Raw genomic sequence first — 15,118 nt, forward strand, 5'->3', positions numbered from 1 at the left:
GTTGAGAGTAAAATTTCAAGGTCGCGTCATGGCAATCCCGCCATGTCATAGAGTAAGATTTTGGTATCTTTGTATCTTGCCAAAGAAGTTTCACTTCTGACACAGGTGCTCGGCATACACGCACTTTTTAATTTTGTTTCCAAGAAATAAACTAGGTACTACTATACGAATCTATTCATGGAATAAGTAACGGTGTCTTGTTTTATTTTTCTGAAATGAAGATTTTTTGTGATTTTCTTAATTAAGTATACGATTAATGAATCGTGTCGTATAGTATAAAAGTCGTATAACAGTAAGATCACGACAACGGAACGGTACGGCACGATCGTGCTCGAATTACCTGCACAAGTACACACCCGTAAAATATTAAGACTAGTGTATACACTCGTCGAGATCTGTTTAGTTGCATTGTTTAACCAATTGAGTATTTGAATGAAAATTTTTTTTGTGATAAATGGAAAGATTATATATTAGTTTTATAACAAAACTGTTTTTATTTTTATTTTTTTGCAATAATTCAAAAGTTATTTCAAAATAAAAATTAGTCTTTGAATCCAGTACCGAAGACACGCCGACAACTCCCGAAGCGTCACCCGAACGCGTGTGACGTCATAATGTTAGTTTTCACTCATTGCAGTTGATAGAAAAATAAATATATGTAGTTTGAAAAACTAAACAGGATAATAAGATAAATTTATGAAATTATTGTATTGTTACCGGGCTTTTATAAGTATACAAAATTTAAATTAAATCCGTCGGTTTATTAAATCGAATCGAAAGGAGAATTGGTTACTTACAAACATGTGTTTTAAGCTGATCCTGGCGATCCTTATCAGGATAAAAGGATAAATTTATGATATTATTGTATTGTCATCGGACCTTGATAAGTGTTCAAAATTTGAACAAAATCTGTCGGTTTTAAGTGGGTCAAAATCGGGTCGAAACTTCGAAAGGAGTCGGTTACATACAAACATACAGGTGAAGCTAATAAAAGCGTGTTAATAATAAATACAGTGTTTTGATCTATTTAATTTTGTTGTCATTATTAAATTACATATTAATTATATTAATTTTAATTATATTATTTAAATTTATATTAAAAATGGCGAACCTCAAAAGTTATCGTTTTGTACCATTATGTACGAATACTACAAAGGCAACTCCTGACAAAAATCGGTGATCATAAATATATCAACATCAAGAATATTATTTTCGTAACTAACTAACTAATTCGGAACCAACAAACAAATCGTATCTTAGCAATAAATCAATATTATTGTAATAGCCGTAAACGCTATGTACTGCAGTTAATAGCTATAACATTATGACGTCACAACTATATGGTGACCAGTCATGGCGCGTTTGTAGTCACGTGATTCTAATTTAAATTTCATCAATTTTTAATTGCTTATAATTAACGGAAAAAAATGTTTTTGAAGTTATTTGCATTAAATATCAATATTATTAATAATAAAGTTTCAAAATACATAAAAAAAATCAATAATTTTTTTTTATTCAAATACTCAATTGTTGTTTATGAAGTTTGTGTACAGTATTCACCGTGAATTTAAAATAACTATGTATTACATTAATAACAGTAAACATTGATCTGTGAAATAAGTATTCCTAATATATTGTGATCATAATAGTAGGCATTTAGAAATCTTTAAAGGGTTTAAAATTCAACACAAAGTATAAAATCTATGACCTCTTCATAAAATAGAGTTAATATTTTTTTATAGTTTGATAGAGAATGTGATAGAGGCTTAATATGGTTTGGAGATTTATGATAAAATTACTCTCACTTCAAAACTATCTTACGATCTTACCTTAGTGACCTGATGAGCATTTCAATGGAGATTTCTTTATTTTAATAGATATGTTAGTGCAAACACATCGTAACTTCAACTTTTGGACAAAAAAAATTGAATATTGTTAAATTTCTTTAAAAAAAAGGCTGGAATATCCCGTTCTACAATTATAATTAGGTTATAATCTAGTACTATAGTCCGAAATTGCGTAAAAAATAAAAATACTATTTTTGGATAAACATTTTCCCTGACTGCGGCAGAACCACGTCGCGTCGGTGTAATAATACTCAAGGAATGTTGGTTTATAAAGTACCTACCTAAGTAATAAAAACTAATAAGTACTACAAATGAAACAAATAACTCATAAAGGAAGTAACAATAATAATATAAACAGTATATAATAAGTATATAAGTATACACATAAGTATACTTTGAAAGACATAGTTACAACTTACAAGTAAGAATTTTTCTAGAAAAAATTACTTACGAACAGAGTTTTATGTAAAAATGTTTTTGAATTTGGCTTTATCTGTGGGTTTTTTGTAGATCTGTGGTGAGTTAATAATATGTTTCGTCATATTGTTGAAGAATAAAGATGATGAATTTTCATTTTTCTAAGAAGCCATCCTAAAAGTACGCATGCTACTTAGTACGCTCTTCGGGATTCAACAAATAAAAAGCATCTCGCAACTTTCAAGTTTAAAAACCCATCACAGTCTAAAATGAACTTTGAATTATGTTATTGAAGTTCAATTTCGCTTGCCAATAGTTTAGGAACCGGCTGCCAAATGTCGAAGGAGTCACATTGACAGGACCTTGGTCAGCGGGGCTTCGAAAAAAAGTTAGGTTTGAAATTTTTGACAGATTATATAAGAATGAATTAGGAAGGCCGAAGGCGGGAAATGAGATTCTATCTAACCTCAATTATATAAACAATAAAAAATATACAAAAACAAATGAGCAGTGTTTCGATTTAATTTTTTTAAAGGTTAATCTGAATTAAAAGAATGTATTAAACCAAATAATGTGTTTCGATTTTATTTTGTTTAAAGGGTTGCTTAACATTTATTTTAATTGTTACAGATAACGAACGTCTTTATGCAGCCGTAAAGGATTACTGTATGGAAGACAACATAGCTATAACGAGGTAAATAGGTTATATTAAATTTTGTATGTATCTATTCCCTGTAAGCCGATTAAATGATAGCACGTTTCTGTATCGAATAAAAAATGGTACCCTGGAAGAAAATATTGAAATAAAAAAACATAGACGTTGAAATTTCCAACACGTAGAAGTCCAAGTTTATAAATTTAAATGACTATAACTGTAGGATCCCTATTCGAGTACAAAAGTAGTTCCTTTTTTAATTGAATGATATAAACGAGTTTTCAAAATATACTTATACATGCATATAGTGCCTCGATACAAATAGTCTTAGTTATAATAATGTAAACAGTAAGAACTTGTTACTTATAAAAAAAAAAATGTGTGCGTGTACTAGAGTACACACGTAAGAAGTGAAACTTCTTTATGACCTTATTTTTCAAAAAATAATTTACTATCTACAGTAATATTATAAAGAGGAAAACTTTGTTTGTTTGTTTGTTTGATTGATTGTAATGAATAGGCTCATAAACTACTGGACCGATTTTAAAAATTCTTTCACCATTCGAAAGCTACATTATCCACGAGTAATATAGGCTATATATTATCACGCTAAGACCAACAGGAGCATAGCCACGCGGGTGAAACCGCGCGGCACAGCTTGTATACAATATTACAGAAATACGTTAGTCTAACACGCTCGTCGTTTCGCTCCTTGCTACCTATTTAAATATTTACACCAGCCGCTGCTGCAACTCGCTCGCTTCGCTCGCTCGGCTCGTGCGGTAGTTCAAAAATCAAAAGTTAACCTAAGATGCTCGTCGCTTTGCTCCTCGCTACCTATTTAAATATTTACACCGGCCGCTACTGCAACTCGCTCGCTTCGCTCGCTCGGCTCGTGCGGTAGTTCAAAAATCAAAAGTTAACCTAAGATGCTCGTCGCTTTGCTCCTCGCTACCTATTTAAATATTTACACCGGCCGCTACTGCAACTCGCTCGCTTCGCTCGCTCGGCTCGTGCGGTAGTTCAAAAGTTAACCTAAGATGCTCGTCGCTTCGCTCCTCGCTACCTATTTGAATATTTACGCCGGCCACTGCCGCGACTCGCTCGCTTCGCTCGCTCAGCTCGTGCGGTAGTTCAAAAGACCAAGGGAGACGCCAAAAAATTCGAGTTATATAGAGTTTTCAACTTATAAAGGATTTCGACTTAGGCGGATTTTGATTGGACATAAAGAGTTTGAGGTTTATTCTTATAAATATTGAATTCACAAAATCATAATTGAACACCAATCAAGCAAACACGTGTTAACGTGAGTCATAGATTTATTATCGTATACTCCTAAAATGTTTTCTAAGAAACAATACTGTACTTACATTGTCGGCAAGTTCTTAAAGGCGGTAACTTATTTTTGTTCGAACAATAGAGGTAATAAATATAAATTCCTAATGTCGAAATCTCGAAACAGTCAGAAATTAATGACGCACATAGTATATATACATATTATGACAGAGGTTAAGCTTAAATAACTTGAAAAATAAATAACATGATCTCGCCCACGTGTTGGTGTTTTAAAAAATTCAATCAAAAACTGAGGTTAACTTTAAATACAATTTTAGAAAAATAAATACCACAATCAACATTCAAGTATTAGAAAAAATTGATACCATAATTCCACCCACGTGTTAGTGTATTGAAAAATACAATCAAAAAGTGAGGTTAATCATAAATAACTTAGAAAAATAAATACCATTATTACACCTAAGTATTAGAAAAATAGATGTAATTACTTATTTACTTTTTTTAGAAATTCACTGGAATTAGAATTAAAACAAACCCTTTGATTTTGCTGATCACTTTAATATAACATGTATATAGTCACGAGTACGGCGTAACGCAAAAATGTCACGAGTACGGCGTAACGCAAAAATGTCACGCGCGCGGCGTAACGCAAAAATGTTACACAAAATTTTTGTCCACCCCCGATAAAGAAGTTTCACTTCAATAAAGTGTAAAAAATTGCCAGTGCACTAAAATAGACTATCGCAATTTATTGCGTCCTCTCCATTCGAACATTACTCAATAATTTATACTCCTGTATCGCCTATCTTTGTTACATTTAACGCCCACTTGTATCAATTAAAACACGACAATAATTCACGCACAACACGCTTCGAACCAATAAAATTATAAAACTCCGGGATATCAAATTCATCTTTGCAAAAAACGAAAGTTTCAACCCTTATTTCAATGCACGCAAGAACGTCATTGATACAATCTTCCAGAGAAAGATCACAGAATAAAAATAATATAGAGCACAGATAATATAGAGCGATGTTGCCTGTCTATGCCCGCCAATTTATTGCATGCGGCGGGCATTTTTAATCTGCTATCTTAAATTTTTTTCTTTGCCGTTCTGAGTATGGAATTTTTCTTAACGCCGCAGTCATCTTCATTATAATTTTTATTAAAATAAGTCAAGAAAAAGTAATAGCTGGTAATTCGTTTCTACCCTTGTGTTTATTATAGTTTTTTAAACGACATTTTAATGCTTGTAGCTATGTCATCAAGCGGCTCAAACAGACATTAGTTTTTGTTGTGGTATCATTTTGTCCGTGTTTTATACGGTGTAAATTTTCAAATGTTTCCTTTAATACATACCTTGTGGATGTATGCAGATTTTTCCTTCTTTAGAAATTTTCCTCCTTTAATATTTAAACTGGTAATGAAGATGGTATTTATTTATGCTCAGACTAAACGCAGTCTCAAAGTAAAGGTAATACTGATGGGCGATGGCCTTAGTTGCGACTTTTTATGTAAGGTTAGATTTAAAGCTTCAATTTTAAATCTTTTCAAGCGCGAATTAATCTATGTACTTAATTTTTTTAGTGCATTTAATCGCGTTCACTGTTGGTAAAGAGGTGCAACGTTTAGAGGCGTCAAAAAGAATACGATTAAAATCGATTGGAAATCTTATAACTTTTAAAGTACATACGTTTTAAGCTATTGCATAGCTTCTATCGCGGGCCTTGAGCGCGGGGACCGAATCGAGAAATTCCGTAACGAAAAAACCTCACGCTCCCCACTCCGACGGGCTCGGAGGTGTGGCTTGAAGGCATGCTATGCAATAGCTTTACCGCGGCAGTCCCCGAGTGCCACACGTCTTTTTTTCCAATTTATGTATTGTCTTCAAAGTGCCTTTTAGCTCTACTTTCATTATAATGCAGGATCTAACTTATTATTCTTCCTTTTAGAACTTTCTGATATTTAGGTACACAATTTGTTGTTATAATACATATATACACAATATTTTGTTTGTATTTAAAAATAAAGCACGAAATTTAAAAATGTATATATGTATACACTTACATTAACATCTTGGGTGGTAAATTATACTTGTTTACACAAAAACGCGTTGACGTACATTCCTGCTTAAAACCATCCAATTACCACGCTCACTCAAATTGCATAATGCGGTCCCGTGTTCTCGCTTCCAAAATATACGATGATTTCAATATACGTATGTTACAGGGTGAAATATACCCTGTATTATAGGTTGAGTATACATAATTGTACGGTAGAGAAAATGTGTTTTGTACAGGTAAATAATAAAATAAATTTATGATTGTTTTATGATTTTTATTGCAAACGTTTTCATACTTATGTGGGTGAGTTTACAAATAAACTTATGTATTGTGTTGTATCAAAGGTTATGCCAATTAAAAACACACTCCTGTGCTATTAATCCCACAAAATGTTTTCAGTAAAGACCCACACGTGCACTAGTTACGTATAAGATCTCGCAGTAGATTAAAAGCAGCATAAAAAAATAATTTTCAAGTACAAAATAAAAATTGAACTTTCTCGTTATCATTCTGGATGTTATAGACCTATGTTATTTTTCTAAATACGGCAAGGATATAAAAAGGAAACATTTATTTAACTTTTTCATTACTTCTTAAAACGTTACGGAACCCTAAAATATAATAACAGTACCTGTAGTTGTGACAGTAATGCTCTGACAGCCGTGAATTGTTCATATAATTACGGGCAGTGCAGTCACGAAGGCTTTGCTTGTGTAATACTTGTAAGGGCGTCTTGTTTGTTAATAGTCGTCATTATTTGTATGAAATTTAGATTATTATTGTAAGAAAGTATGGCAAGTAAGTACAAGAGGATAAAATGTACGTGTCTTATGAACAATTGTCAACTGCTCATTTTATAGATTAGTTGTAATAATCATAAAAAGATCGCAATTGATTATTATTTAATTAATATCATAAAATTGAAAAAATAGGGGCTACAATCCCCCTTATTCCTTTGTGACAATTCTACTCTCTCTATAGCTCTACATCAAAAATCGAACTATTTACACTAAAATACGAGTCAAAGAAACATACACATCGCAGTCGGTTAATTTTTTTACCAGCTAACTCTAGACCAAACGAATAAACCGGGGAACAGGTTCATATCTTTCAAGTGCTAACTTAATTATCAGTGTAGTTCATTGATCGTGTTGGTTACGTCTGCATTAGTGTTTGTGTGTATGTGTATGTGTATGTGTATGTGTGTAGATAGAGAGGAAATGGTCATAAAGGTGTTGTTTTATTGTGTTGATGTATGTTTATCTTGGTTTGATCAACAACTTGTTCTAAATAATCTCATAGAGATTTATTATTTATCTCCAAATTTACAAATTCTGACCTAGGAAATTTGTTATTATGAGCATTATTTATTTTTAATTATTTTTATTATATATGACATGATATACATATTAAAAATTTATACGTAAAGTGTACATACGTACAAGTCTCTGCTCACGGATTCGCTAACATTCTCGATAGTTAAATAAAATATCCTCATTTTCCATCACCTATCTTTTTACCTTTCGTTTACTTTTTTCAACAGTATATAATAACTGATAACAGAGAGGCAGACATTTAAAGCTATTTTTCCTCCTTGTAAGGATGTTTAGGATTTCCAATAATTCATAGAAATTAAGATACTGGCACTAAATTCTAAATTGAACCTTATTTAGCATAACTCAAAGGTGAAATTTATTCTTCGTGCTTCATATGACCTATTGTATTTGATAAAGGTTAGTTAGTTAGAAAATGGTCCTTATAGCTGTACTTATAAAAACTAGAATTGAAATCATAACAATCAACTTGTGAAGGCAAATCATGCTTGCGTTTCGTATCGACGAATTGTTTGACATCCGTCCACGATTGTTTATTCACGATTTGTTTACTCTTTCGACTTATAGGAAAACTGTAGTGTGTTATTTAATTTTAGTCTCTAGACTAAAGAATTAAGGATGAAATTCAATTGTAGTAATTTTCTTGAATGGTCAAAGGTATCGTTGATGTCTTTTGTATGAGTGTGGAGTGGTCTTGAATATGTTATGTGGACATGCCGCTCGCTGCGGCTTTTCCAGAGAGATGACGGGATAAAAAGTTTTGTATAAGTTTTACTTGGTTGTTAACTATGTATATTTTATTTGTGTTTCAAATTTCATCTTTATCGGTGTGTCCGTTAATGCATGAATGAGCATTCTCTTATCATTACAATTGTCTAACTCTAAACTCTAAGCCATAGACGACTTATTCTTTATTATATAGGTAAATTATTAATTACAGTCGTAGTTTCTGTTTTCGATTGTATACATATATTATGTTTCATATTTAAATTAAAGACATAAACTAACAAAAGAATATATTACTATTGACGGTCATAAAGCTTCGATTGAAAACTCCATACAAAAACATTGAACAGTGAGTTATACCTATTTGTGTAAGGAACTACGCTTCGAACGCAAATTATACCTCGTTTATACAATTTTGAGGTCAGATATTTTGGATAGCGTGATAACGTAGTCTTACCTTGTTTTGATCATCCGGTTAGTATTAATTTAATTTACTACGAAAATAAGGTTATATTTTATTATATATTTATTGTAATAATATAAGAATATGTTTATTACACAATTCTTTCGTCTTCACTTTTTAACGATTACATTTTTCTACGGTAACCCATCTCATAAATCAAAACAGAATTATTATAAATCACATTCAAACTTCGAATCTGGCACCTCACAGATCTGTAAAATATAAAACTTACCTATAGAATCAATGTATAGCACTTAATTGCGTTTTCTATATTATATATAAAAATGAAACCCGATTTCCTTGGTCACGGCATCACGCGTGAAGGGCTGGACCAATTTCGATAATTTTTTTTTTTATTATATTCCTTGAAGTACGAGGATGGTTCTTATGGAGAGAAAACGTAAATATGTACCACGGGCGAAGCCGGGGCGGACCGCTAGTTTTTTATAAAGTTAATAACAACACATAAGTAGGTACCTATGTAACAGAATCCAGTCAAGTCATAATATACCTAAAGTTATATCCTAGAAGTGTGAATCCTCGTAATTATGTATGTTTCTTGTCATAGCATCACCACTGACTCAATTTCCTGTTTGAATACATTTTTATTCGCAACCTTGAAGGCTATATTTGTTCTGTGTTTATTTTATGACTGTTTACAAGTTTTCTTCTTAAATGTATATATATTTAAGTAATATACAGTAATATATTTTTATAAGAAATAAAATTATAATGTATAAGTAAATGTTCTTTTTCCAAAATTCCACCATTTGAATAGTATATTACAGTTAATTATTTTTAACTAGCGGTCCGCCCCGGCTTCGCCCGTGGTACATATTTACGTTTTCTCTACGTAAAAACCATCCTCGTACTTCAAGGAATATAATAAAAAAAAAATTATCGAAATCGGTTCAGCCGTTCTCGAGTTATGCGCTTACCAACACATTTTGCGATTCATTTTTATATATAAGATTGTTTATTTATTTAATCTGGATAACCATCGTCATATAGGTATATGGAAATAGTCGTCGCCAAATCTATCTTAAAGAGTATGTAATTTACGTAGAAAAAATAAATAGGCTCCTTTAAATTATCTCGCACAAAAACTAAATGATTGACATAAAAGAAGTCGCGGTCTCTACAGTCTACACAGTCCGTATAAACAACTCAATATTTGCAACGCTCACACACGGCTTCAATACTTCATTAAACGCGATTATGCTCAGTTAAAAAGAAGAGAAATACCTCATTGTAGCGTTCAAAAAAATAAACTTCACAAAAAGCTTTTAAAAATACCACCACGTCACATATCTCGCTAACTAGACGTTTGTATCAACCCGTTCCCGCGCGACCTTGGCAGCCACAGATAAAAAATAAACATGTGATTACAGAAAAAAGGTTTTATCTCATGGTCTTGACAAAAGGAGGAGTGCAATTCGCCGGTCGGTTAGTGTAAAGTACTGGCTGAACAGTGGTATGTGAAAAAAAAAGTGTTATAAGTAGTTTTGAAAGGGCGGCGGTAGTTGTTTTACTGATTTTGTTACGCATTTGTGTGTATTTTTGTATTTGGACTAAGATTTTAAACAATGGGAATTAAAGATGTTAATTTATATACTAACCCGGAAAGAATAATATTTGTTACAATTTAAAAAGTAATAATGATATTGTGAATTGTGATACATAATCTATTATAAAAAGAAGAAAAAGAAAAGAAATAAGTTTGCAATGCAGGATCTCATTATAGCATGTTCATCTCATCCATTTTCTGTAATTGAAAATTGTGTGTATGAAATAAATATATTTTTCATTTTCATGTTATAACTCTATCTAATAGGAAAACTATACCTAAAAACAATATTTAACGATGATTGGATCATGAATTTTCTACTTATTTTCTCATTGCCCCATTTAATATTGCACGCCTCATAAGCGAAGCGTTGAGGTGGGTACTACTGTCACTTCGCGCAAAACATCTGATTTTTCAAACTTAAAATGTCTTTATGTATCATACATTGCACTTGTAAGATAATACATACACACACATATTAAGAAAAAACACTATTTTTAACGTTCATGATATTTTTGATGTCATTTTTGTTATTTAAACTAGTTAAAAAACAGTTTAAAAAAGTTCTGTCTTGGACGTCCGTGTGTCTGTATGTGCGGAGGATTTTCTTGTTAACACGATAGCGACCGAAATACTTTACTAATCGAGTCTTTTTTTTTCTCTTACGCTTGAGTATGCTCAGGAATAGAACCCTTTCATTTTTCAGGGTCTGATTCGATGTGGTTTAATTGTTATTAAATAAACAAAAATAATAATTAATAAATATTTATTAAAAAAAAAATTATGAGGCGTGCACTTTTGGATTTTCCAAATTATTTATTATTTATCTTAATGAAAAACGTAATTTGTTACTTAACTATCACAGTTAAGTTAAATTAATACAATAATTGTTGTAATTAATTGAACAATCAATTTGTAAACAAATTCATTTAATCTTTTATTAATATGAATAAATAATCACTTTAAACGCGATTTATGCATTATGTTATTATCCCACTGTGTTAGTTAAGAGCTTATGTTTTTCATATCTATTTTTCATTGGGTTCTATGAATAAATTAATAGAATAAAAAACTCGCATTGGTTACTTATTCTTCATATTTGGCGTATATAAGTGTATCAAAATCGCATTGATTGTTTCTAAGTCATGAACATTTTCGCTCATAAAATTTTACATGCGTTATTTCTTTATTCGAATATCCAACAATATATTATATTCAATGTATGCAGCTGAAAAAAATGAAATTAAAATTGTTTTAAAATCTTTAATTAGCTCTCGTTCGTTTAGAAATTAACATACATGAATAATACTCGTAAAACAATCAATTATTATGACAACACGTTTACAATTTATGATTAGTACGAGTCAATACTCAGAATATTCGTTCCATGCGACATGTTGGTTACAAATTGACTCACTCATTGCAATTCCACTCTCGTTCTTCGGTAGAACGATGACTGATTTGATGAAGAATGATTCGTGATTGTATGAACGGTGAACCATGAATGTCGCAAAAAGGTTGTGCAGTACTTTGACTAAGTGAATGTATGTTTGCTTGAAGTATATTTGGAAATTTTTGTAATTGGATTCATATAAAGGGGCGGTTATGTAAAGTTTTTAAATATCTTATTTAATGAATCATGAACAAAAAATTGGGTTAGAGGCAGATAAACAACACATTAGCTTTCTGCTCTACCTAGTTCTATAATAGAGTTATAACTTCGGTAAAATCTATACTAATATAATAAAGCTGAAGAGTTTGTTTGTTTGTTTGAACGCGCTAATCTCAGAAACTACTGGTCTGATTTGAAAAATTCTTTCGGTGTTAGATAGCTCATTTATCGAGGAAGGCTATAGGCTATATAAAAACACGTTAAGATCAACAGGAGTGGAGCTGCGCGGGTGAAACCGCGCGGCGCAGCTAGTATTAAATAAGTTCTTTCATTCGCAGGACATGGGAGTATCTCTCATACTTGTTTCATTCATCGTTTCAGTATAAAGAAGTCGATAAGACGATTGTAATATAGACATGGGGATTGGGGAGTCGCCATGAAAATCTTGTAAAGAAGTGGAGTTGTAAAAGAATTATATATATTATTAGAAGAAAAAAGAATTATATATTATTATTAGTCTTAGTAGAACTACCCCGTATAGATATATCTAATCAACGCGCATCTTCACATTGATACACACTTAGTAATACAGTAGGTTTAAACGCCAGTAGGCGTCATGACTATATATTTATTATCTGTCGACATCTGCATACAATGCAGACGGGGGCACAGCTATCACCATTGTGATAATAACGGACTTTTTATAGCAAGTGTACACGTACAGGTTACAATGTATTGACTATCTGATAAAAGATACAATAGCATTTGAAAGCTATTCTTTATAAGCAAAAAGTTTCGATAACTAATAAGAAACTTTTTTGTTACTGGCCACAAAAAAAAACAAATAGTTCAATATATTTGCACATATTGTGATCGGGTATTGCGATATGATGATAATAATATGATGACCGTTATTGTTACTGTTATTATGTTTACTTATTGTTTTAATAGGAACTCGATTGCTGTTATAAAAGGAGGTGATGCATACGATGCTATCAAACTTTTTATACTTAAATGATTTTTTTTATGGTAACGTGGTAAGTACTAAGTAGGAATGGTACTGCGAAAAAGAAACAAATAATTGGACGTATATAATATACTTATGTAAGAAAATAACTTTTTGGTAGATTATTTATCGTCCTATAAATGTAATTTTGTATCTTTTGTTGCAGAAACGAGACAAAGATGTGACGAAGTTTTCCCGCCAGAACGAAACCTGCCATCTTGTGTTAGAAAATAAATTTTAATGTGAGTATTTTATTTTGAACTAGCGGTCCGCCCCGGCTTCGCCCGTGGTACGTTTACGTTTTTTCTACATAAGAACCATCCTCGTACTTCAAGGAATATAATAAAAAAAGGATTATCGAAATCGGTTCAGCCGTTCTCGAGTTATGCGCTTACCAACACATTTTGCGATTCATTTTTATATATAAGATTTTATGGATTAATTCACAGGACACAATGTATAAGGTGTTATGTATTCAGTGCAAAAAACATATCAAATTAAATATATTGTTTTAGCTCGCTACTAAAATAATATTTATTTTTTGTTGCTTTTGCACGATTGGGGGCAAATGGAATATCAATACATTCGGTATTTTTTATCTCTGTAAACTATATTAATCAATCTTTGTCTGCGAGGTGGATATCTAGTCTAGTAAATAAGTTAATATCTGCGAATAAAAAAATGCATATTTACGACTATTCTAAGAGACTGTTTAGCTTCAACATACCGCATTATAATTACATGAATCTAACGTGCTTTATTACTTTGAATTACACTAATTATTATAATTTGCGAGAATGTGCTCAGAGTGCAATTATATGTACTTGTGAAGTATGAATAGCTCCAATGCTTTCAAGATGAGTTAATGTCGTGAACATAACCTTACATTTTGCGCGGGAATTTTTGACGTTTCTTTTGGAATTGCCGCGTCATTTGAAAAAGGAATGTTTTCTTTTTATAGTGAATGCGCTGACTGACGATAGATTAAAAATATTCTTAGTGATTCTTAACTTTTTAAGTTAAATCATCTGTAATAATTGTAAAAAATTATGTTTCCCTACCTTTTATAACTGGTCACTGGCAAAAAGTTTAGTCTTATTGCCATGATAAACGAAAAAAAAAACCTTTTTAAGTGACGTAAGAGATGGGAAAGTTAAAGCTTGCAATATATTAAAATTATTATACATATTTGAATATGAATGTGTTTCAAAATTATAAAGGAAGTAATAAATTATGTTAATTCAAATACCCTTTGAAAGATTAGAACTTCGCATACTGAAATTTAATTACTTAAAATTTAAATATATGTATTTGTAAATATATATGCAAGAGTTACTTACCTTACGACTTTTTGTTGAAAATTAATAATTATTCAAAGCAATTATTTCTATGTTTTTTTGCTCGAAGATATGGCAAGTGGCAACACAATACTTGAACGTATCTCAGGGCTATCTCGATAGCTTGCAACATTGCAACGCATTGAACGTTTAAATGGAAATAAATACAAACATATTTGGACTTTATTGATATCGATTTATGGTTTAAATCTTATTGATAACGTTTAACAAGGTAGGTTAGGCTATCTAAAGATCGGTTCATTATACATGACACTTCAATGCAGGTTTATATTCATGAATCTTGTAAAGAATATATTTATATTTACTCGTTTACACATAGTTTTATAAGGGCTCAGTAATAAAAAAAAATGCTTCTCCATATTTTACTATAGACTTATTAAACAGTTATAGAGTTCGCTCTACATAATTATTTATTATTATTTACAGTAACTTAGACTTCAAATAATCTTATTGATTTAAAAAGCGTATGTCTAATTTGCAGTACTTAAAAATTTACTATGAAAACCTACAACTAAATTGGACAATAATAAGTTTCTTATTACCTTATTTACTCCACATTCTCTAGTCTATACTTGCACGATACTTAAACAATTTCGCAACCTTTCATTACTTCTCTTTGCCTCTTAATTATATAGTGTTCATCCCTAATTCGATAGTTGTTTGTGGAAAAAATATCCTAGCATAACAAGGTGCTTAAATAGAAGGTATTGACGATGTATCGAACAAAAAAGCTATCGAGTATGTGTGAAAAATGTTAAGTAGATTTTATTTAAA

General features: G+C 31.2%; 1 protein-coding gene across 4 annotated transcripts in view; it reads left to right on the plus strand.

The window, feature by feature from the left end:
- pot (zona pellucida domain protein papillote) overlaps positions 1-15,118 on the plus strand; it is a 71,645-nt gene that overhangs the window by 29,294 nt on the left and 27,233 nt on the right. For 3 of the 4 annotated variants that reach the window (XM_090119348.1, XM_090119351.1, XM_090119349.1), the window contains exons 2-3: positions 2,895-2,958; positions 13,153-13,228. The gene's annotated coding sequence lies outside the window, so the exon portion shown is untranslated. The remainder of the gene's footprint in view (positions 1-2,894; positions 2,959-13,152; positions 13,229-15,118) is intronic. The other variant, XM_090119350.1, reaches the window with a different exon arrangement.

The sequence above is a fragment of the Colias eurytheme genome, chromosome 3, assembly GCF_061535395.1.
Source record: "Colias eurytheme isolate Ceu_HAF_F1 chromosome 3, ilColEury1 Martin Lab GWU primary, whole genome shotgun sequence".
NCBI classification, from domain to species: domain Eukaryota; kingdom Metazoa; phylum Arthropoda; class Insecta; order Lepidoptera; family Pieridae; genus Colias; species Colias eurytheme.